At 46.9% G+C, this 23774-nt stretch overlaps 1 long non-coding RNA gene across 1 annotated transcript; it reads left to right on the plus strand.

Moving 5' to 3' along the window:
- The first annotated feature begins 3159 nt into the window (after positions 1 to 3159).
- LOC119970065 lies at positions 3160 to 19850 on the plus strand. The gene is made up of 3 exons (XR_005461536.1): positions 3160 to 3694; positions 13527 to 13672; positions 19585 to 19850. It is a non-coding gene; the product is annotated as an uncharacterized LOC119970065 (long non-coding RNA).
- The last annotated feature ends 3924 nt before the right edge of the window (positions 19851 to 23774 follow it).

The following is a 23774-nucleotide window of genomic DNA, read 5'->3' on the forward strand; positions in this document are numbered from 1 at the left end:
GCTGCAATGGTGCCAGGTGTATCCAGGTGTGCTGCAAGAGCCAGGTGGATCCAGGTATGCTGCAATGAGCCAGGTGTATCCAGGTATGCTGCAATGGAGCCAGGTGTATCCAGGTATGCTGCAATGGAGCAAGGTGTATCCAGGTATGCTGCAATGGAGCAAGGTGTATCCAGGTATGCTGCAATGGAGCCAGGTGTATCCAGGTGTGCTGCAATGCAGCAAGGTGTGTCCAGGTATGCTGCAATGGAGCCAGGTGTATCCAGGTGTGCTGCAATGCAGCCAGGTGTATCCAGGTATGCTGCAATGGAGCAAGGTGTATCCAGGTATGCGGCAATGGAGCCAGGTGTATCCAGGTATGCTGCAATGGAGCCAGGTGTATCCAGGGTCTTGCCAGGGCAGGCTGGAATAGGGTGGGCCAGAGTGAATAGGGTGGGGGGGTCTAAAATCTTGGGGAATTGTGGTGGTCTTTAAAGTCGCAACCGCCTCTCAGCCTTACCTTAATCACTTTCTACCTGGCTCAGTGAAACCTGCTCGGCTGGACACTTGGGTCTAGCACACCTAACCGCAGTAACATCCTGGCTGGGGCAGGGAAAGGCCCTTAATTGGCCATATATTGGCCACATAAAGGCCTCGATTGGCCACACCTGGGGAAGGGGGGGGGGGGGGGGGGGTGGTCGCACACAACATCTGCCCTGCCACTGGTACAACTCTCTCAGAGGTGCAACAGACAATTAGGCTTTGGGAACAGAATCCATAGCATTGTTCCCAGTTTGATGGCTTCCCCCCCTCAACCTGCCCTGTGGAGGGGGTGTAAAATCTGGGCCACTGTTTCTATTTTAAAAAGCGACAGAACTGAACAATTTGAAAAACGCATCAAAGGTAACAGTTCTGATGTTAAAATACGTTACCACAGGAGAATGAAATGCACCTTTAATATGTAACTCTCACCGAGTTCAATAATTAACCATGTAATAGACTGCTTTCAATTAGGACGTGTTAATTCAAAGGAAAATGATGTGGAATGTGTTAACGATCTAGTACCGTCCATTATACATCTGGCAGCGCTATAAAGTAAATGCTCTGTGGGAAGACACTGGTTAGACCTCAGCTGGAATATTGTGCACAGGTCCGGGCTCCACACTATCCGAAGGATGTGGACACTTTGGAGAGAGAGCAGGAGAGGTTCACAAGAATGGTTCCAGAGATGAGAAACATCAGTGATGAGGAGAGAATGGAGAGGTTGGGACTGTTCTCCTTGGAGAGAAGACGGTTCAGAGGAGATTTGATAGAGATGTTCAAAATCATGAGGGGGCTGGACAGAATAGACGGGGAGAAATTGTCTTTGCTCGGAAACGAACAAGAGGCACAGATTTAAAGTGATTTACAAAAGAAGCAAATGTGATGTGAGAAAAAAACTTTTTTGCAGCGAGTGGTTCAGGGCTGGAATGCGCTGCCTGGAGTGTGGTGGACACAGGCTTAATCGAGGCATTCAAGAGGACACTAGATGATTATTTGAATAGAAACAATGTGCAAGGATACGGGGAAAGGTAGGGGAACGGCTCTGAGTCATGATGCTCGCTTGGGGAGCCGGTGCAGCCACAATGGCCGAATAGTCTCCTTCTGCACTGTAACAATTCTGTGATTCTGTATTGGCAGAGCAATCGGCACAGTGGCAGCACAGATTTATAAACTCCTTTACTGGACTTTGTCGGTCCACACCATGAACAGACTACCTGCTCTGTATTCTGTGATTAGTGTTGCAATGGTGTTACCAGCGTTTAAGAAAGGATCAAACTTCAGTGTGAAACCAACGCAAAATAATCTCAGAAATATTGGAGGAAACAGCAAGTATTCGAATCAGAACGTGTGCCTGGCTTGAACTGTAAAAGAATGAAATAAGAGTGGTGAGCTTTGTGAAAGTGTTTTGTTTAACCATTATGGTATTGCTGGTAAAATGCCTGGAGGAAAAATGTTGGAATCAGCGTCCGAATCAGGGGATGTCATTTCTGTAGCACCACCTTGTTACATAGAATTTACAGTGCGGAAGGAGGCCATTCGGCCCATTGAGTCTGCACCGGCTCTTGGAAAGAGCATCCTACCCAAGGTCAACACCTCCACCCTATCCCCATAACCCAGTAGCCCCACCCAACACGAAGGGCAATTATGGACACTAAGGGCAATTTAGCATGGCCACTCCACCTAACCTGCACATCTTTGGACTGTGGGAGGAAACCGGAGCACCCGGAGGAAACCCAGACAGTGACCCAAGCCGGAATCGAACCTGGGACCCTGGAGCTGTGAAGCGATTGTGCTATCCACAATGCTACCGTGCTGTTCAGACCGAATCATTCCTACAAGGGTCTTAAACCTGTCCTTGTAACCATCCCCATCAGGCGATCTGCTGTCATGGTAGGTCATATTTGTCTGTATTTCATCAAGCTCACTGTAGCTCATCGAAACCCACTCTGTCACATCTGCCATCGCTCTACGCCTAGGTCGACCGCTCTTTCCGCTGCCCCCACTGTACCCTCTTGGAGAGATCTCTGTAGCTTTTCAGCTCTGATCGAATGGATAAAATACTGACATTTTATTTTCTAGATGTCGCATTTAGAGTCATTTTTATTCTTACAATTTCAAACACTTCTTCATTTATCTTACGGTCGAATATGGAATTTTTAGCGTTGTGTTTCAGCGTCCATATTTCAGGCTCCTCTTTTCTTCCACAGATCTTTATTTTTTGGTTTCTGAGGTATCCAGGGAAGTGGATGGAATGTATCTTATGAGTTTTTTTCCTTGTTACAAGCTTGAGTTTTCGCGTTGTTAATACATCCTTCATCTTCACAATATTATTTCTGGCTATCTCTATCCTTCCTCTGGCTTTGACATTGCATCTACAATCCTCTGTTACCATTTATCGTAAGTTGACAAACTGTCTACTTGTTCCAGTGTGACACTATCCACTCCAATCTTTAGTCTAGTTACTCCTGATGTATTCCTTCTCACCGCCAACATTTTTGTCTTTTCGTTGTTCACCCCAGTTCATATTCTAACCGTCTCGATTTTACTTGATCGATGATATTTCGTAGGGCCTCCTCTCGTTCTGCAAGTAGCACCTCTGCGATCGGCATACCACACGCTATTGCTCTTGCTTCCAATTTATACCCTTGGCGTAACCTGTGACTCTGAATATTTGTTCTGCGTACAGAGTGATTAATTTTGGTGACAGTACACAGCCATGTCGCACTCCTCTCTTCACCTGAGACATGTCTGATTGTCCTCCTTCTAGCCCGATGCTCACAATTTGGTGGATAAATCTTGCATCTTTAATGTCAATGTCACATTTCAGCAACACGTCTATCAGCAGCACAAGCGGGTCTTGTAAGACAAAAGGAAGGAATTAATTGAGTGTGTATGCCCCAAAAGACATGCTAAGAATTTGAAAGTGGTTGGTGTTGGTGTTAAAGCGGTTGTATCATTTGGTCTGTGACAAAAGATGAAATTAGATTGATTTGTATGACAAGACCATGTCATATTTGCAATAACATATTCTTCGTCCTCCTCTCTGGGTAGCAAGCTCGATTAATCATTTTACAAGGGGACAGAGCAACGAGACAAGTGTCAAGTCCACCTCACCCAGAACAGGGACCAAACTCCATGCACCGTTCTGAACCACATGCTAGCGCCATTTAGCCAAGTGAGCTGACCCATGGACCTGATTAACAAATTAATGTTTTCTTTCCTGAGGTTCCTGTAAATTTAAATCTTCTTTGCCCATGTTGCTGTTAATGTACTGTCTTTGAAATGCAAGATTCAATAATTAACATCAAACTCTCTTGTCGTTGGCGGTAATGATAAAATTATATTTTTTCCTTTCCCATATCTGTAAAGAAATGCTGTATCCTCCTAACTGTGCATGGTCAGGACATAAAGCCAGTTGCAACCCCAATATTAACAATATGAACAATCTAAGGCAAATGTTGGGAGTATATTAACATTTCTGTAATCTTTTCTTTTGGTCTGTCCTTGTGTCTCCACATTTACACTTTTGTATTTTGAGTGCTTTTTTTAAAGTGAAGTCCTGCTGCAATGTTTCTCTTTGTGGGACAAGAATTACCATAATCTTCTTAGTGGGAATCATGTGGCTGTAAAACTGCATAAGTGAAATCCTTGCTATTGATTGCAGCCTCTCCCGTCTAAAGAGTCTGCACCTGCAATCCTGGCCCCAAACACTTTTTGAACTTTAGTCGCTTCTTGTGTCCATTGTTGCTAATTGATTCATCTGGATTTTTTTTTTAAAGGAACAGGCGGGGTAACTTGATAATTAGCATTATCTAATCTGCATTGGGTTTGGTGCTTTTTGTGTCATTCCTGGCGCTTTGCATTTCTCCCGATTATTAGCGTTTTATGGGTGTCTGATGCAAAGCAGAATATTCAGCCTGTGACTGGCTTTCATAGCCACGGTATTTATATGGCTAGTCCAGTTAAGATTCTGCACAGTGGTAATGCCAGGATTCAGCAATCGTAATGCTGTTGAATATTAGGGGGCGGTGGTTAGACTATCTCTTGTCAAAGGTGATCATTGGCTGGCAACTGTGTGGCATAAACATTACTTGCCACTATCAGTCCAAGCTGCAACGTTGATCAGGTCTTGCTGCGTGTGGGCAAGGACTGTTTCACTACCTGAAAAGATTTGAGTGGAAGTGAACACTATGCAAGCATCAGCAAAAAAAATCCTTGTACCTGACCTGCTTCTGATGGAGAGAAGGTCATTGATGAAGCCGCTGAAGCTGGTTGGCTTCAGGACATCCCCTAAGGTTCTCGCAGTGACATCCTGGAACTGGGATGATTGACCATCAGCAACCACTACCACCTTCCTCTCTGCTGGGCTTGATTCCAAGCAGTGGAGAATGCCCCTCTCCCACCACCCCCCGTCCTCCCCCCCCCCCCCCCCCCCCCCCCCTCCCCGATTTCCATTCTCTTCAGTTTTGTTAGGCCTCCTCGGTGCCACGCTCAGTCACATGCTGCCTTGATATCAAGGGCAGTCATTCCCACCTTACTTCGAGGATTCAGCTCTTTACTCCACGTTTGGATCGAAGCTGCAGTGAGGCTCTCGAACGCAAACTGAGTATCAGCGTGTACATTATTGATAAGTTCTATCGATAACACTGTTGACAACACATTCCATCGCTTTGCTGATGACTGAGAGTAGGCTGATGGGATGCATTGGATTTGTCCTGTTTTTTATGGACAGAACATACCTGGGCAATTTTCCACATTGCTGGGTAAATGGAAGTGTTAGAGCTGCACTAGAGCAACTTGGTTAGAAGTGCAGCTATTCCAGAACACAAGTCTTCAGCACTACAGCTGGGCTGTTGTCAGGGTCCGTAGCCGAAGCTGAATCCAGTGCACTCAGCTGTTTCATGATATCATGTGGGGTGAATCAAATTAGCTGAAGACTGGCATCAGTAATGGCGGAGACTTCAGGAGGAGGCCAAGATAGGTCATCCACTGGGCACTTCAGATGAAAGATTGGAGGGTGGCTAATGTAACTGCACTATTTAAAAAGGGAGATCGTGAGAAAGCAGGGAATTATAGACCAGTAAGCCTGACATCAGTAGTGGGGAAAATTCTAGAACCATTATCAAAGATTTTACAGCAGAGCACTTAGAAAACAGTGGCAGGATCGGACAGAGTCAGCATGGATTTATGAAGAGGAAATCATGCTTGAAAAATCTACTGGAATTCTTCGAGGATGTAACTAGTAGAGTAGATGAGGGGGAGCCAGTGGATGTGGTGTATTTGGGCTTTCAGAAGGCTTTTGACAAAGTCCCGCATAAAAGATTAGCCTGTAAAATTAAAGCGCATGGGATTGGGAGGAGTGCATTGAGATGGATAGAAAACTGGTTGGCAGAGAGGAAACAAAGAGTAGGAATTAACAGGCCTTTTTCAAATTGGCAGACACAGCTAGAGAGAGCTAGAGTGCAGCAAAGGTTTACCAGACTGATTCCTAGGGTGGCAGGACTGTCGTAGGAATTGAGATTGAATCGGTTAGGATTGTATTCGCTGGAGTTCAGAAGAATGAGGGGGGGGGGTCTCATAGAAACCTATAAAATTCTAACAGGGCTGGATGCAGGAAGGAAGTTCCCGATACTGGGTGTGTTCAGAACCAGGGGTCACAGACTGAGGATATGGGGTCGACCATTTCGGACAGAGATGAGGAGTAGTCTCTTCACCCAGAGAGTGGTGAGTCTGATAAATTCGTTACCACAGGAAGTAGTTAAGTCCAAAACATTGTATGTTTTCAAGAAGCAGTTAGATATAGCACTTAGAATAGAATAGAATAGAATAGAACAGTACAGCACAGAACAGGCCCTTCGGCCCTCGATGTTGTGCCGAGCAATGATCACCCCACTTAAACCCACGTAACCCAACAATCCCCCATTAACCTTACACTACGGGCAATTTAGCATGGCCAATCCACCTAACCCGCACATCTTTGGACTGTGGGAGGAAACCGGAGCACCCGGAGGAAACCCACGCACACACGGGGAGGACGTGCAGACTCCACACAGACAGTGACCCAGCCGGGAATCGAACCTGGGACCACTTAGGATGAAGGGGATCAAAGGATATGAGGGGGGAAAGTGGGATTACACTATTGAGTTGAATAATCAGCTATGATCAGAATAAATGGCGGAGCAGGCTCAAAGGACTCGTCCTGCTCCTATTTTTTTCCATGTATCTATGGTTGGAAATGTTTCAGGCTTGTCTTTTGTATCCATGCCAGTCTGTGTCATCATTGGAGGTGGACATATAAATTAATCCTGCTCGTCTTGCTCGTTGATTTAATTCTAATGCGTTTTTGGCAATGAACTTAGCCTTACATGAGTCCAGGAGGTCCCCATTTCTCAATGCATAATTGCAACATGTTGTACATGTAAAATGATGGCGCTGCCTTCTTTGTTATAGCAGCATAGAAAATAGAGGAGCCCCTTCACTAATAGCTGTGTGTCGTATTGCAACAAAGATTTTGAATGGAAGGGCTCAGTCCTACTCCTGTGCACCGCTGAACCCTTTAGAGAGATGAACTTCTTTGCACCCGGCCCAGACAGAGCTGCAGGGTTTTCATTAGATTCGCTGTTCAAAATCAGCAACAGATCATTGCAGTAAGCTGGTCAATGGAGATAAGCACTCTACAATCTCTGTAAAAACAGGATAAGAGAAGCAGCAAATTATCACAAAGAAAGATAATTTGTCAGAAGCCAGGAATCAGTTAAGGGGAGATAACGGGACTACAGGACTTCAAACATATTTTATTGACAATGCACTCTGAATTAATTTGTCCTAATTCTTTTTGCATAATGCTTCATCTTAAATTATCGATACAACAATAACAGCATATTCAGTAGCTGCACGAGAAGATATAAAGTTAGGCAGGAAAGAATGACTTTTGATTAAATTGCACGCCGACTTGACAATTTTGATTGGTTAAAAAGGGGAAGGGGTGAATATCTGAGGCCAGTTTTCACCGTCGTCAGTTTCTGCTGTCAGCTATCAGCACTCCTGCATCTTGAGTTAGAAGGTTGTGCATTTAAACCCTGCTCCAGAAATTGGAGCACATAATCTATGGTGACACTGTTGGTGCTGCACTGTACATTTCAACCACACGCAAAATTATTTACATGCAAATACATGGCACACTTAAAACAAGTTTAAGGTGAGATCACCCAAACCACAGGGTTGACATCCAAAGCTATTAAAACTACAGATGCTGCCATGGCAACACTCAGACAGAAGGAAAGTTTTCAGGTACAGGGAAGGACAAGAACCTGGAAGTCTCTGCAGAGCTGAGACGACAAATGGGAAGATTCAATCGAGTTGTTCAAAACGATCCGAATAATGAATGGTTTTGAGTCTATAAAGAGAAACTGTTTCCGCAACGTGGGTCTGACACTCCACCACAACATTAACCTGTGCTGACTGAACTGCTGGAGCTGCCGGTTTACTGAGGACTTGCTAAGCTGAGACTACTTGATCCACTAGATCTGCTGGATCCACTTGAAGAAGCCATGATGTGGCGATGCCGGCGTTGGACTGGGGTGAGCACAGTAAGAAGTCTTACAACACCAGGTTAAAGTCCAACAGGTTTGTTTCAAACACTAGCTTTCGGAGCGCAGCTCCTTCCTCAGGTTCACCTGAGGAAGGAGCTGCGCTCCGAAAGCTAGTGTTTGAAACAAACCTGTTGGACTTTGACCTGGTGTTGTAAGACTTCCTACTGCACTTGAAGAAGAGCAGGAGAGTTTTCCTGATGTTCCAGCCAGTATTTCTCCCTCGACTGGTATCACTTAAAAACAGCTGGCCTGCTTAGTGTTTCATTGTGGGCTGCGGGGAGTTGCTGTGCACAGTTTAACTGCACTGTTTAAACCCATGAGGGGAGACTTGCAGATCACTCTCGCCTATAGTAGCCTGTGGGTGCACTTCACGATTTACCGTGCGTGAAAGTGCTGAAGGCCAATTACACTGCCTCACATTTGTATCGTTCCTTTTCATCTGTTTTTGCTTGACTCAGTTACCCCTTTTGTTTGAGGTCTATTTGAAAATTAGTGTCAAATAATGTTTCAGGTTCACAATTTGAGACCTCAACAAATCGCCCTCCCTTTGAGGGACTTGGAAGCATTTTTAAATAAACCCAGGTGACTTTATCAGAATTACATTGAATTGTTTTTTTTTCTCAAACATGTGCTTTATTTGTTGTGGAGGTAGCGGGGAGGACGTCTAGGCGATGTGCTGAGTTAACGTTAACCTTTAACTGTTGGAAGTGAGATATAAATCCGACCCCAGCTCGATGGCCCATGGTCTCCAGCAGTTGACTATAGGGGAAATTAGCTTGAACGGTCCAATTTCTAATCAAGCTTGGGTAAAATCTTTCAATGGTTCTACACTAATTTATACTGAGACACTTAGAGAGAGGATGCTGGATGAATAATGGAGAAAGGTTGGTGAGAAGGGGCATCTTCTCAGGCTATGTGAAAGGTGCATTGTTGAAGCAGAGTGGAATGCAAAAACCTGCGATTAGACAGAAAGGTTCATGACCTCAGGACAACCTGAAGCTCTTCTTGTGCATTTTTGCGGAAACCCAGCAGTCAATGTCCTCACAGCAAGCCCTCCCAAACAGCAACATGATAATGACCCAAACATCTCTTTTAGTGATGCTAATTGTGAGCTATGTATTGGCCAAGATTACCCTATTTACTCTGCAGCTGACTCCATAGAAATAGGCCAACGAGCCTTCAATGATGCAACTGAGGATGGGAAATTGGGCTCATTACAGCCCATGTTTTGACACATCTGTGGTGCTTGCTTGAGTGACGAGTCGAGCTGGATGCTGAATTGATGCAGGCATTTGACTGCCCATAGTGAGGTACGCAGCGCAGGAAAATCAGACATCAATTAACGTGCATCACCGATTTAACACTAGCATTGCCCTTTTAGAACTCAACATCCACCCTTAACCTCGTACAGTTGAACATGTATTCAGCAACTTGAAAGAAATCCCACCCGCCCCTTCTATGCTGCTTATAGGGATTATCAACTACTTCCAGGTTAGTTTCTGCTGGATTTCTTCTGACCAATGCTACAATTCTTCCACGTGTTGGATGTAGATGTCCACGACAGTGGTGTGAAAGGTGCTAGAGAATTATTTGCTGATTTTAAGGCTTCTGTGCAAACCAGTTACTCTCTGTTATTGATACGCGAGTAGATACTCCCCTTGGAACACCATTCAACTTGGAAAACAAACAGGGCTTCAGAGCAAGGCAAGCTGCTGGATAAGGGATGAGGAGGAGAGGGAGAAGGGCTCTCAGCTAGAGGCCATTTCTGGCCAGGGAGTTAATTTCCGACCTGAACCTACACCAGGAAGAAGTATGAGTTGGTCTCTGCTTAAGTAAGGATGTTTTATGTGAGAGCTGGGCAAGGGACTGCATTACTAGTGGAGATAAAGGTGGCAGTGGCATGGAACTTCCTGGATCTTTAAAAAATATATATTTCATGGGTTGTGGGTGCCACTGGCAAGGCCAGAATTGTGTTGCCTGTCCTTGAACTAAGTGACTTGCCCAGTGCAGAGCGCAGTGGGGAGTTAAGAGTCAACCACATTGCTGTGGATCTGGAGTCACATACAATTGGACAGACTGGGTAGACGTCCTTTACCAAAGGGGCATTGGAGAACCAGATGCATTTTTACAGCAATCGATGATAATTGCCATCGCAGAGATTAGCTTTATAGACGCCACTCAACCGGAAAAATTCTATATCCTGTTCCGGGGGGGGGGGGGGGGGTTTGGTGGGATGGTTCCCTTTGCCAATGTTGCACTCAGAGTCATTTCAGCTGGCGAGCCTCAAAAGGGTCCTCGCAGATCGGAGCGGCATTTTGGAAGGTTGCCCCAATCTTCCTTCTCCCCCCCCCCCACCTCTTTCAGCCCTCCCCCGTTTCCCCCCCCCCCCCTCTCATTGAGGAGGTGACCGGGAACACCCTGTCACCCACCCTGAACCTGGTAAGGCACCCCCAGCCCGATCCCTGACAGTGCCAACTCGCACCCTGGCAATGCCTGGGTGGTATTGCCAGGGTGTCAGGCTGGCATGGCCAAGGTGCCATGGTGACAGAGGGAGTGCCAAGGTGCCACCCTGCCCTGACCCCGACCACCCGCGTGTCTCTAATAGCCTAGGAGACCCCCCCCCCCCCAGGTGCCATTACGACTGGTTAACATTTGTGTGGACCTGTACTAAACGACACCCTGGCGAGCTCTCCCAGGCGCGTCTGTTAGGTCCCGGGTGCCAGAAGAATCCCGTTAATGGATCCCTGAACTGGATCATGCTCATTGACAGCGAGATCCAGGTCTCGGTGTCTCGCAAGACTTTAAATCTCACGAGACGTTTCAAGCACTTAAACAGCACTTCAAAGAAACATACAGTTCCTTTGATGCGCAGCATGCATACAATACAACCATGCTGTCTATTTGATGGAGCACAACATTGGCATACCAAACACCACTTCCACTGCCTAGACCACACTGGCATCTGAGCTACTGTATATAGACCTGGAGCAGTCTACGTTCCATTGCCATTCTGCATGGAGTGAGCTGATTTCGGTCTCTGAAGCAGTGAGGTTTCTACGTTTTGTCTCCAAGCCCCTGAAAATGGATTGGGAATCTAACGATGTGCAGGTTAGGGAGATTGGCCATGCTACATTGCCCACTAGTATCAAGGGATAAACAGGTTATGTTATGCGGATAAGGTGGGGTGGGCGGGTTTGTGGACCTGGGTAGAGTGCTCTTTCGGAAGGCCGGTGCAGAACTTGATGGGCCGAATGGCCTCCTTTTGCACTGTAGAGATTCTATCTATGATTCTATGATTTCAGATTCCTGGTGTCTATCTAACCAGCCCTACTAGAGCATGTGGTGCTCAAGTGAGGACGTGATTCGAGAAGGCTGCGAAACTTCCACCGTTTGACAGCTTTGTGACAATCATTGTCCAGGCTAACAAATTAAAATCAGCAACTCAAATCTGGATCCCTAACGCCTGCCTGAGGCAGCATCATCAGGAAAGGATGGGAAAGAAGTTTGGTAGGAATCCAAACTGATAAATGCCGAATTATCTTCTGAACCAAAAAAAACAACAGATCCCATGAATGTCATGTGTGCAAAAGGTTCCAGCTGAGAAAGGAGTTCTGTTTGTGCTGTGTGTGCAGTTACTCTGTGGGGTGAACAGGCTGGAACTCTGCGTATTAAGAAATCTAGAATTATTTGGTGCGCCCGTACGCTGTCGCTTGCTTCAATAAAGCCATGTCACGGTACAAATTGCCATAAATCTGTTTCTGGCTCCTAGTAAACCCATTCTGCTGTACGATTTGTCTTTTTTTTTAGGGGGGTTATCGGAGGCACCTGGTAATTCCCACAGGTCTGTGTACACACGATGCTAGCAGTACTTCCAGCTGCTGATCATCTCTCAGACATTGGGTGTTTGTTGGCCAGCCTGGCTGGCTTAAATACAAGAAGGACTGTATCCATAGAAGCCCTGCTATTTACTTTGCAGCTAATCACATTCTGATGGTTGCTAATACAGCTGCAACAAAAAGATCCGAATGCTTTTCTGACTGCGTACATCGTCAGCTCGAGTAACAGTCTTTTCCACCAATGCTCGTCGCAATACAAATTCATCAAAAATCTGTGAAATTAATTGCAAGATTTGTACTTATTTATCCCATTTTTTTCCCCCTCACGATTTACCAAGCTTTAACTAATCTGTAATTACAGCTTCAGATTTTATTCAATGTTAAAATTGGGAATAAGTGGGCAGCAAGACTGAAAACATTTATTTATTTTATTCTTTCATGGGATATGGACGTCGCTGGCTAGGCCAGCATTTATTGCCCATCCCTAATTGCCCTCAGGGATATGGTGGTGAGCTGTCTTCTTGAACCACTGCCGTGGGTTGTAGGTACACCCACTGTGCTGTGAGGGAGAGAGTTCCAGGATTTTGACCCCGCGACAGTGAAGGAGCAGCGATATGTTTCCAAGTCAGGGTGGTGAGTGACTTCAAGGGGAACTTGCAGGTGGTGGTGTTCTCAGGTATCATGGGCAGCACGGTAGCATGGTGGTTAGCATAAATGCTTTACAGCCCCAGGGTCCCAGGTTCGATTCCTGGCTGGGTCACTGTCTGTATGGAGTCTGCACGTCCTCCCCGTGTGTGCGTGGGTTTCCTCCGGGTGCTCCGGTTTCCTCCCACAGTCCAAAGATGTGCGGGTTAGGTGGATTGGCCATGCTAAATTGCCCGTAGTGTCCTAAAAAGTAAGGTTAAGGGGGGGGTTGTTGGGTTACGGGTATAGGGTGGGATTGGGTAGGGTGATCATTGCTCGGCACAACATCGAGGGCCGAAGGGCCTGTTCTGTGCTGTACTGTTCTATGTTCTATGTTCTATCTGCTCCCTTGATCTTCTAAGTGGTAGAAGTTGCGGGTTTGAAACATGAAGGAGCCTAAATTGGATCAAGAAGAACTTGCATTTCTATAACCCTTCTCCATCCAGTAAAGTCGTTTTTGAAGTGTAGTTGCTGTTGCCAATTTGGGCACTGCAATCTCTCCACAAAACTAAATAAAATAATAACCTGATGTGGATATTGGTTGTGATATAATTATTGACCAGACAACATGTGGTGAATGTAACATGATAATTCACACTATGTCTTTGTAAGCGCAGTAGCGTTATCCGACCACTAGGGGGAGTAGCTCTGGGAATGCTCCGGAGCTTGTACAGGGCTCCACCCTTGGCTCCGCCCACGACTCCTCCCCCTAGTGCTGCTGTATAAATACCCTTGTCCAGAGTCAGCCTGCAGTTCACTGAGAGTTCATCAACGGGTAACAGGCTGGCTCTGTAGTAAGTCGATTAAAGCCTAGATTCATATCGGAAACATGTGTCTGGTGAATTGATGGTTCCATCACAACAACAAGAATTTCTATGCTCTTCTTTTGAAATAGAGAAAGGGGAGACTGGGCCTCAGTCTAACTTCTTGTGTCGCCTATCAGATGTCAGACAGTGTAGCACTCCCATGGTTCTGCGCTGGATTGTCAACCTGGATTATGAGCTCAAGATTCTGATGTGGGACTTGAACCTCCTGAATCAGGTAAGAATGATCACTTTAGCCAATGGAATATTCAAAGTGAAACATTTAGCCTTCAGTGGGGTATATTTTAACTTTGACCACCGAGAGCCTGTAGCCGGTGATCAGCCCCCTGATTTCCCCTTCCAGGTGGTTTGTAGAATGTTCCACACTAGGCGGCAAGCTGTAATGTTTCATCTTCCCATTGGATGCCAGGGTATTCCTGCAATGAAAGGAAGTTCAGAGTAATGAAAGCTGTACATTGACCTGTGCATGCCCACACACAAGTTGGGTTTTACGATCATCGGTTTGTGACGGGGACTTGAGAGACTTAATGCAGAAATGAACAAGATATTGGATGGAAAGAGAGAGGCAGGTGGAGAAGCTGTGATTAGAACATAATCAAGTGTATGTTGTTTGAGCTATATGTTCATGTGACTATCAGTGCGTAAAGAGTAATTGCGGGTTTCCTTTGTCTGGTAGCATGGCGGGGGCTTCAACAACACCTGGCATTTATATAGCCCCCTTTAACATAGGAAAACATTCAAAGGCACTTCACAGAAGCATTATTAGACAAATTGTGACGCCGACCTTCAAAGGTAAGGTTCAGTGACCAAAAGCTTGGACAGAGATGTAGGTTTTGTAGTGATCTCTATATGTGCATGTACACAAGGCGTTAATGTGTAATCAGTAGCACCACATGATCACTAGAGGGCTGGACCAACAGGGGTATAAAAAGCAACCACAATGGGTCTCTCTCTCTTGGGTGCACTGTGACTAAGGCAATAGCAGACGAGTTCAGATGGCTAGTGGAGTTACGTATAGTTACCGTAGTTAGATCTTGTTAACCTTATCACTAGTATCAAAGTTAAAGTAAAGAACTCATGCAATTATTGTTATAGTTACTTAATAAACCTTTTGTTACTACTGGATGAGTCCGAGTCTTCTTCATCGAGATTCAGAAGACCTGATCACTAACCAAGGTTTGAGTAGCACATGTTACCTGCCACACAGGTAACTACCTACCACACAGGTAACTAAACAGGTTTTAAGGAGAGTCTTAAAGCAGGAGAGGAAGACAGAGAGGTTTAGGCAGGATTTCCAGAGCTTGGGCGTCTGGCACCAAGGGTAAAGCTGTCAATGGTGGAGGGATGCTCAAGAAAACAAAATGAGAGACATCAGCTTTTCTTTGGATTGTAAGGCTGGAGGAATTCAATGATAGAGCAATTTAAGGAAATGGAATAGCCTCTTGTAGACACATTATGTATGCAGCTGTGGACCTGGAAACTGGCATTGTGTGTACCCTTCTGCTCTTCCAACTCCTGCTCCTTAAATTCATATGCACCGAGTTTTAAACCCAGCTGCTACTTCATATCCACCAGAGTCATGTAGCTAAAAATGTTCCTATTCTTTAATCTTTATTAACTGGAAAGGTACCGGACTCATAGGTTGTCCTGTTGAAGTGAACATTCAAGCACAACCTCATAAAAATAACTAAAGATACCGTCCATTGAAATGAGCAGGGAACATGAGCCACTCTCTTCTACTCTTTTGGTGATCACTCGCTAACGACTATGATTGTCCACCTAAGAAGCTCCGTGTTACTGGTCATGGGTTCTGTGGGTTCGTGCATGGCTGATGAGCCTGACCCTAGAGTTGCATCTCCAACCACACACTTGGCAGGTGTTCCCAGGAGGGAGGACTGGTTCCTGGACTCGAGACCGCTGGTATTCCTTTCTCCGGCACCTTTCCTGGGCCTCCTCTTGCTGTCAAATTGGATCCCTTCAATCAGGAGGTTCCTCCAAGTAGTCCTCTTCTGAGCAGGGATCTCTCAGGCATTGATGTCTATGTTACATTTCTTGAGGTAAGCCTTCAGGGTGGCTTTGAAGTGCTTCCTTTGTCCTCCTCTTGTTCAGGAGCCTAACCTAGCTGGGTGAAGAAGATTTGCGTTGGCAGTTGAGACTCTGGCTTCCTAAGCACATGGCCGGCCCAGTAGAGTTGGTTTCTGATGATCATGACCTCGATGCTGGTGCTCTTGGCTCCTTCAAGGACATTGATGTTAGTAGACCTGTCCTCCCAGAATCCATCTCAGATAGCGTTGGCGGTACCTCTTCAGGGCCTTTAGATGGGTGTCTGTATGTAATCCAAGCTTCTGAGCCATATAGAATAGTTGGGACGATGACTGCCTTGTATACGAGGATCTTTGCAGTCGCCGAAAACTCTGGTCCTCTGGTCCCTAGGCATCTGAAGGCGACACTCGTGAATTGGGTGCAATGTTGGATCTCCACATCAATGTCAGCCTTGGATGAGAGGTGGCGCCTCAGATAGGGGAACTGTTCCACGGTTTGGGAGGGTTTCTCCATTGATCTTGATAGAGGGAGAGACCAGATCTTGCCCTGGGGTGAATTGGTAATATTATCTGTCATAAAGCACTATAATGCGATCTGCGAGGGTATCCCAACTTGGAACACTGGTTAATGGGGGTGTATGGTTTGATTTTGTTTTGGTGTGAGGAGACAAGTGAAACCCCAGTGAACATAAACAGCCCAGTCATGTAACAATCATTAAAGAATATTTAGTAAAGTGATACAAGACAAATACACACCAACAGAACTACTCCACTCTCTGACAATTACGGTATATGAATTACTAAATACACACACAGTTTATGTAGAACCTACCCCTTATTCCAAAATATATCCATGATCCTGAACTCCGAAGACTTTTCCTGTTCCACAAGCAACATCCAAATTAAATAATCAAATTATAGTTAGCACACAATACAGGGATGATACTTAAGCCTGAGTCACATCTTTTCCTGGTCCAGCAAAGGTATTTAAAACCCCCGTTGCAAAGGTTTTCTGCACTGCCTTGGTCTAAGGCTTACAGGATTGTTTGATGTAAACTTGACCTCTAGGCTGCTAGCTGGAAAACCAACTTCCAGTCTTGGTGACTGGAAACATTCTGAGACTGCTGGGTGTTAACTGCCTCCCTGGCCTCTGATTGTCTGGCCAATTATACCTTTGTTCCTCTTAGATAATGTCTTGTGTGTATTTGTCTGTCTGCCCCTATCAACTTCCTGGACGACACATTAATATATGTATACCTCATTGGTCTTCCCAAACAACGATAAGCAGCTATGCCTCATAAACCATTCACATTTGATTATTTTCTAAACTCGTTACACGGAGAGATGTATATCAATTGGGGCCGTTTGAATACTGGGTACTGCTGTCTCTAGGCAGATTCATGATAGTAAAGGACTTGAGTCTTCTTGGAGTTGAGGCTGTGACCAATTCAGCGAAGGTGTCGAGCACGGGCTTGGACATTCTTTTCTGAGAGAGTGGAGATGGCGATGTCGACTGCAGACTGAAGTTACACTAATGTAATTTTCGTCTTGGATTTCAACTGGTTGAGGTTGAAAGGTGTTCACCCCACTGGGAAGCTTGTTCTTGACAAGGTGAAGGATGGTGGCGATGCATATGGAGAAAAGGGTGAGGACGATGACACATCTCTGCTTGACGCCAGTCTTAACCTCAAAGGTTTCTGTCTTATTTCCATCGGTGAGGACTGTTGCTGACATCTTGTCGTGGAGGAGTCGGAGAATGTTGATGACAACCGGCCTTTGACAGGGTCTCCCATCAACACTTCCTGACTGACTGATCAAAAGACTTGGTCAGATCGATGAAAGCCAGGTTGAATGGTTGATGTTCCTCCTGGCATTTCTCTTGAAGTTGTCGAGCAGTGAAAATCATGTCTGCTGTTCCACAGTTTGGCCAGAAAACGCACTGGCTTTCCAGAAGGACTTCTTCAGAAATTGGGAGAAGACAGCTGGCAAGGTTTCAGGTGTTGATCTTCCCAGCGATGGAGAATAGGGCGATTCCTCAGTAGTCCCACAGTCCACTTTGTTTGCTTTCTTGAAGATGGTGGCGATGGAGGCATCCCTGAGGTCGGCAGGAATTTGTTCTCTGTCCCAGATTTTGAGGAATAGCTGATGAAGATAATGGGTGATCTCTTCCCCTCCATGTTTGAAACCATTTATTTTGTTGTTTATTAACTATATATAGCTTAGTCCAATTCAGATACATGTATACATGCAAAGGCATCATAGATTTAGATGTAATCTCCCAAACTCATTCAAAATATGACACTAGCTTTTGGAGGTGAACAACTCTCTTCAGCTCCTTCAGGCTTGGTGTTTGAACACTTCTCTTTGATCTCTATTCAAATATTTTAGCACCTCATCCCGTATAGTGTTTCCATGATCGGACATTCCCATTGATCTGTAGCACCCAAGGGGAGTACAAATCAACAAATTATACTCTCAGACCATGATTTTTCACCATGAAGTTTGAATGGAAAGTCACGCGCGATGAACCCACAATTCCTCAACCTGTGAGCACTGCTCCTGAATGGAATCCTGGAATCACTCCCTCCATTGTCAGTTGGTACAAAAGTGACTGCAGCACAAAAGGAACCCTTTCATTCCTCTGCTACTTTGTTGAGGTAATCAATTGAAGCTGTCTACTCTAATCCCATCTCCCTACTCTTCACCAATACAATTGCAGTTCGAGATAGATGTCTTTCTCCTTGGGGTGGCACTGGGAGATAATCCATAACTCTGCTGGCCCTGCCCTAATTTACACCGAGTCCCACTCACCCATTGTAGCTGAGCTGCATTGGCCTTATACCTCCTGCATCTGTAGGGGGGGAGCTCATACAGACTTATAACATTCTAACAGGACTAGACAAGGTAAGATGCAGGGAAGATGTTATCAATGATGGGTGTGTCCAGAACCAGGAGTCACAGCCTGAGGATTCAGGGTAAACCATTTCGGACAGAGATGAGGAGACATTTCTTCACCCAAAGAGTGGTGAGCCTGTGGAATTCATTACCACAGGAAGTAGTTGTCGTTAAAACTTTGAATATATTCAAGAGGCGGCTGGATATAGCACTTGGGGAGAATGGGATCAAAGGCTATGGGGAGAAAGCAGGATTAGGCTATTGAGTTGGATGATCAGCCATGATCGTGATGAATGGCGGAGCAGGCTCAAAGGGCCAAAAGGCCTCCTCCTGCTCCTATCTTCTATGTATCTATGTAACCTCCTCTGGGCCTATCAGACTTGGAGCTCCTTCACTCTGTGCTCCTCCACCTCTGGCCTCTTGAGCATCTCTGATTTTAATCACTCCACCTTTCACAGCCGCACTTTCAGCTGTCTGGGCCTTGAGCTGTGGAATTCCCTTCCTGTTCCTCTACCTCTCTTCCTCCCTTTAAGCCGCTCCTTAAAGCCAAGCACTTTGACCAAGACACTTGTTCTAATACCCCCTTGATGTGGCTTCGTGTCAATCTTTGGTAACCCTCCTGCAAAGCACCTTGGAATGTCTACCGACACAAGGTGCCACACAAATGCAAGTTGTTTCAGTTGCTTTGCTGTCAATTGTTATGAGGTGCGACAACTTTCTGCTGAGGTAAGGTGCAGGAGCTAAAAATGCTCTGTCATTAGCTCAATCTAACTTGCCATGGTCTTTGGCAGAAAACCTAAACAAAATAATCTATTATTAAAACAGAAAATGCTGGAAATTTAAATAATATGTTTCTACTCAATGCACAATAAGGAGGCTCATAACTTTTGGAGGTAACCGGTTAGATCAGCTTGCGACTCCTGGGAAATTGATTTCATGGTTAGGCCAGATATAAGTTAAAATGAATTGACAAGAAAATAAGCACAAATTAATGTTTTCCATGGTTGTCAATCAATGTAGAGGATACACTGTACAAAGTTAATTTAAATTCATATGTTAAGACCCATTAAAACCTGGACATTTCTGTTATCTTCCATAATTCATCTATTTTAATCTGATTTTACCATGGTTAATAATGTGAAAAAAATGAATCAATTAATGATATAATTTGCTTCCAATCATTCCTTTCCAGCATAGGTCACAAGGTACCCTCCAATATCTCAGAGACTAACTTCAAAGTACTGCTCCCGACACCACCTTCTCAAAGGCTGGCAGAGAAAAACCCCAGCCTTCAGCACTAAGGAAATTCCCCTTTTGGAGAAATGTCTTTTTTTTTGCCCATTTTTCGTATTTTAGGTATTGCCCTCCCCACCTCGACACATTGACCATCTGGACAGGCAGATAAGACAAGCTGCTCTTCTGCCAGTTTGTAGTGACTCATCCTGATTTGCTTCTCTGCCGCTGGAAGTTGCCTGATCTCTTGCTTTGCCTGATGATTTAATAAACATTGTGTATATTTCTATCCTGCATATATTTGACAACTCGGATTGAGCATATTCGTGGCGGTTTTATTATCTACCACCAACAGTCCCGTCCAGTCAAACTGCTCTTTTTTTGTCCCCATCCCCATTGTTACTATCATGATCATAAATAACTGTTAATGTGTAAAACAAATTTGAAAAAACACAATGGTGGGATTCTCCGTTTCTGAGACTAAGGGCGAGATTCTCCCAAAACGGGAGAAATCGTAAAGCTGGCGTAAACGGCAGCGCGCCCCTTCCCGACGGGGGACCGATTCTGGTCCCCGGTCAGGGCTAGCAGCCCGACGCCGTGGGCTCCGGCAAGACGGGCTTAACGAAAATCGTTAAGCCCGCTTGCTGGAGTTAGCGCCGGCTGACGCGTCATATGACGTCAGCCGCGCATGCGCAGTTTGGAAGACTCCAACCCGCGCATGCGCGGGTGACGTCATCCGTTTTTGCGCGAAACCCGCGCATGCGCGGGCCGGGTTGCCCCTCAGCCGTCCCGCGAATGGATACTGCGGGGCGGCGGAACGACAAGTAGTGCGCGGGCATCGGGCCCGCTGCCCGCGATCGGTGCCCACCGATCGCGGGCCCATGGCACCCTTGGCACGGCCGTGGTACTGCCGTGCCAATCGGTGCCATGGTTATAAAAAGCGAGTTTGTGACGCCGTTTTTACGAACGGCAAGACCAGGTGTGTTTGCCGTTCGTAAAAACGGCGGAAAGGGCTGGGACTTCGGCCCATCTAACAGCTGAGAATCGCTGCCGGCCGTAAAAAAAACGGCGGCAGCGATTCGGGTCGGGACTTCGGCGGGGGGGGGGGGGGCGGGGGGGGAGGAGAATAGCGGGAGGGCGGCAAAAATGTCGGGAAGGCCCTCCCGCTATTCTCCCACCCGTCGTGGGGGTCGGAGAATTTCGCCCTAAGTGTTGACGCCAACGGAGAATCCGTGGACATTTACAACAGCAAAACTGGTGCTGAACCTGTACCGATTTCGCTACTGTTGAGGGGCTGGCACCGGCACCGCGTGAAGCGTGATCGATTCCAGTGGCAAACGGTGCGGGATTCGTCGGGTCCGTGATTGACACTCGGGAGGCTGATACGCTGCAGTCGCTCATACTCATTACACCCCCCACACACACTCATCCCAGCCGCACACACACATTACACTCCCCACACACACTCATCCCAGCCTCACACACACATTACACTCCCCACACACACTCATCCCAGCCGCACATACACATTACACCCCCCACACACACTCATCCCAGCCGCACATACACATTACACTCCCCACACACACTCATCCCAGCCACACACACACATTACACTCCCCACACACACTCATCCCAGCCTCACACACACATTACACTCCCCACACACACTCATCCCAGCCAACATACACATTACACTCCCCACACACACTCATCCCAGCCACACATACACATTACACTCCCCACACACACTCATCCCAGCCACACATACACATTACACTCATCCCAGCCTCACGCACACATTACACTCCCCACACACACTCATCCCAGCCTCACACACACATTACACTCCCCACACACACTCATCCCAGCCTCACACACACATTACACTCCCCACACACACTCATCCCAGCCGCACACACACATTACACTCCCCACACACACTCATCCCAGCCTCACACACACATTACACTCCCCACACTCACTCATCCCAGCCGCACACACACATTACACTCCCCACACGCACTCATCCCAGCCACACACACACATTACACTCCCCACACGCACTCATCCCAGCCACACACACACATTACACTCCCCACACACACTCATCCCAGCCTCACACACACATTACACTCCCCACACACACTCATCGCAGCTGCACACACACATTACACTCCCCACACACACTCATCCCAGCTGCACACACACATTACACTCCCCTCACACACTCATCCCAGCCGCACACACACATTACACTCCCCACACACACTCATCCCAGCTGCACACACACATTACACTCCCCACACGCACTCATCTCAGCCACACACACACATTACACTCCCCACACACACTCATCCCAGCCTCACACACACATTACACTCCCCACACACACTCATCCCAGCCACACACACACATTACACTCCCCACACACACTCATCCCAGCCACACATACACATTACACTCCCCACACACACTCATCCCAGCCACACATACACATTACACTCATCCCAGCCTCACGCACACATTACACTCCCCACACACACTCATCCCAGCCTCACACACACATTACACTCCCCACACACACTCATCCCAGCCTCACACACACATTACACTCCCCACACACACTCATCCCAGCCGCACACACACATTACACTCCCCACACACACTCATCCCAGCCTCACACACACATTACACTCCCCACACTCACTCATCCCAGCCGCACACACACATTACACTCCCCACACGCACTCATCCCAGCCACACACACACATTACACTCCCCACACGCACTCATCCCAGCCACACACACGCATTACACTCCCCACACACACTCATCCCAGCCTCACACACACATTACACTCCCCACACACACTCATCGCAGCTGCACACACACATTACACTCCCCACACACACTCATCCCAGCCGCACACACACATTACAATCCCCATACACACTCATCCCAGCCTCACACACACATTACACCCCCCACACACACTCATCCCAGCCGCACATACACATTACACTCCCCACACACACTCATCCCAGCCACACACACACATTACACTCCCCACACACACTCATCCCAGCCTCACACACACATTACACTCCCCACACACACTCATCCCAGCCACACATACACATTACACTCCCCACACACACTCATCCCAGCCACACATACACATTACACTCCCCACACACACTCATCCCAGCCACACATACACATTACACTCATCCCAGCCTCACGCACACATTACACTCCCCACACACACTCATCCCAGCCTCACACACACATTACACTCCCCACACACACTCATCCCAGCCTCTCACACACATTACACTCCCCACACACACTCATCCCAGCCGCACACACACATTACACTCCCCACACACACTCATCCCAGCCTCACACACACATTACACTCCCCACACTCACTTATCCCAGCCGCACACACACATTACACTCCCCACACGCACTCATCCCAGCCACACACACACATTACACTCCCCACACGCACTCATCCCAGCCACACACACACATTACACTCCCCACACACACTCATCCCAGCCTCACACACACATTACACTCCCCACACACACTCATCCCAGCCGCACACACACATTACACTCCCCACACACACTGATCCCAGCCTCACACACACATTACACTCCCCACACTCACTCATCCCAGCCGCACACACACATTACACTCCCCACACGCACTCATCCCAGCCACACACACACATTACACTCCCCACACGCACTCATCCCAGCCACACACACACATTACACTCCCCACACACACTCATCCCAGCCTCACACACACATTACACTCCCCACACACACTCATTGCAGCTGCACACACACATTACACTCCCCACACACACTCATCCCAGCTGCACACACACATTACACTCCCCTCACACACTCATCCCAGCCGCACACACACATTACACTCCCCACACACACTCATCCCAGCTGCACACACACATTACACTCCCCACACACACTCATCCCAGCCGCACACACACATTACACTCCCCACACACACTCATCCCTGCCTCACACACACATTACACTCCCCACACACACTCATCCCAGCCGCACACACATTACACTCCCCACACGCACTCATCTCAGCCACACACAC

Source organism: Scyliorhinus canicula, chromosome 8 (assembly GCF_902713615.1).
Source record: "Scyliorhinus canicula chromosome 8, sScyCan1.1, whole genome shotgun sequence".
In the NCBI taxonomy this organism is placed as follows: Eukaryota; Metazoa; Chordata; class Chondrichthyes; order Carcharhiniformes; family Scyliorhinidae; genus Scyliorhinus; species Scyliorhinus canicula.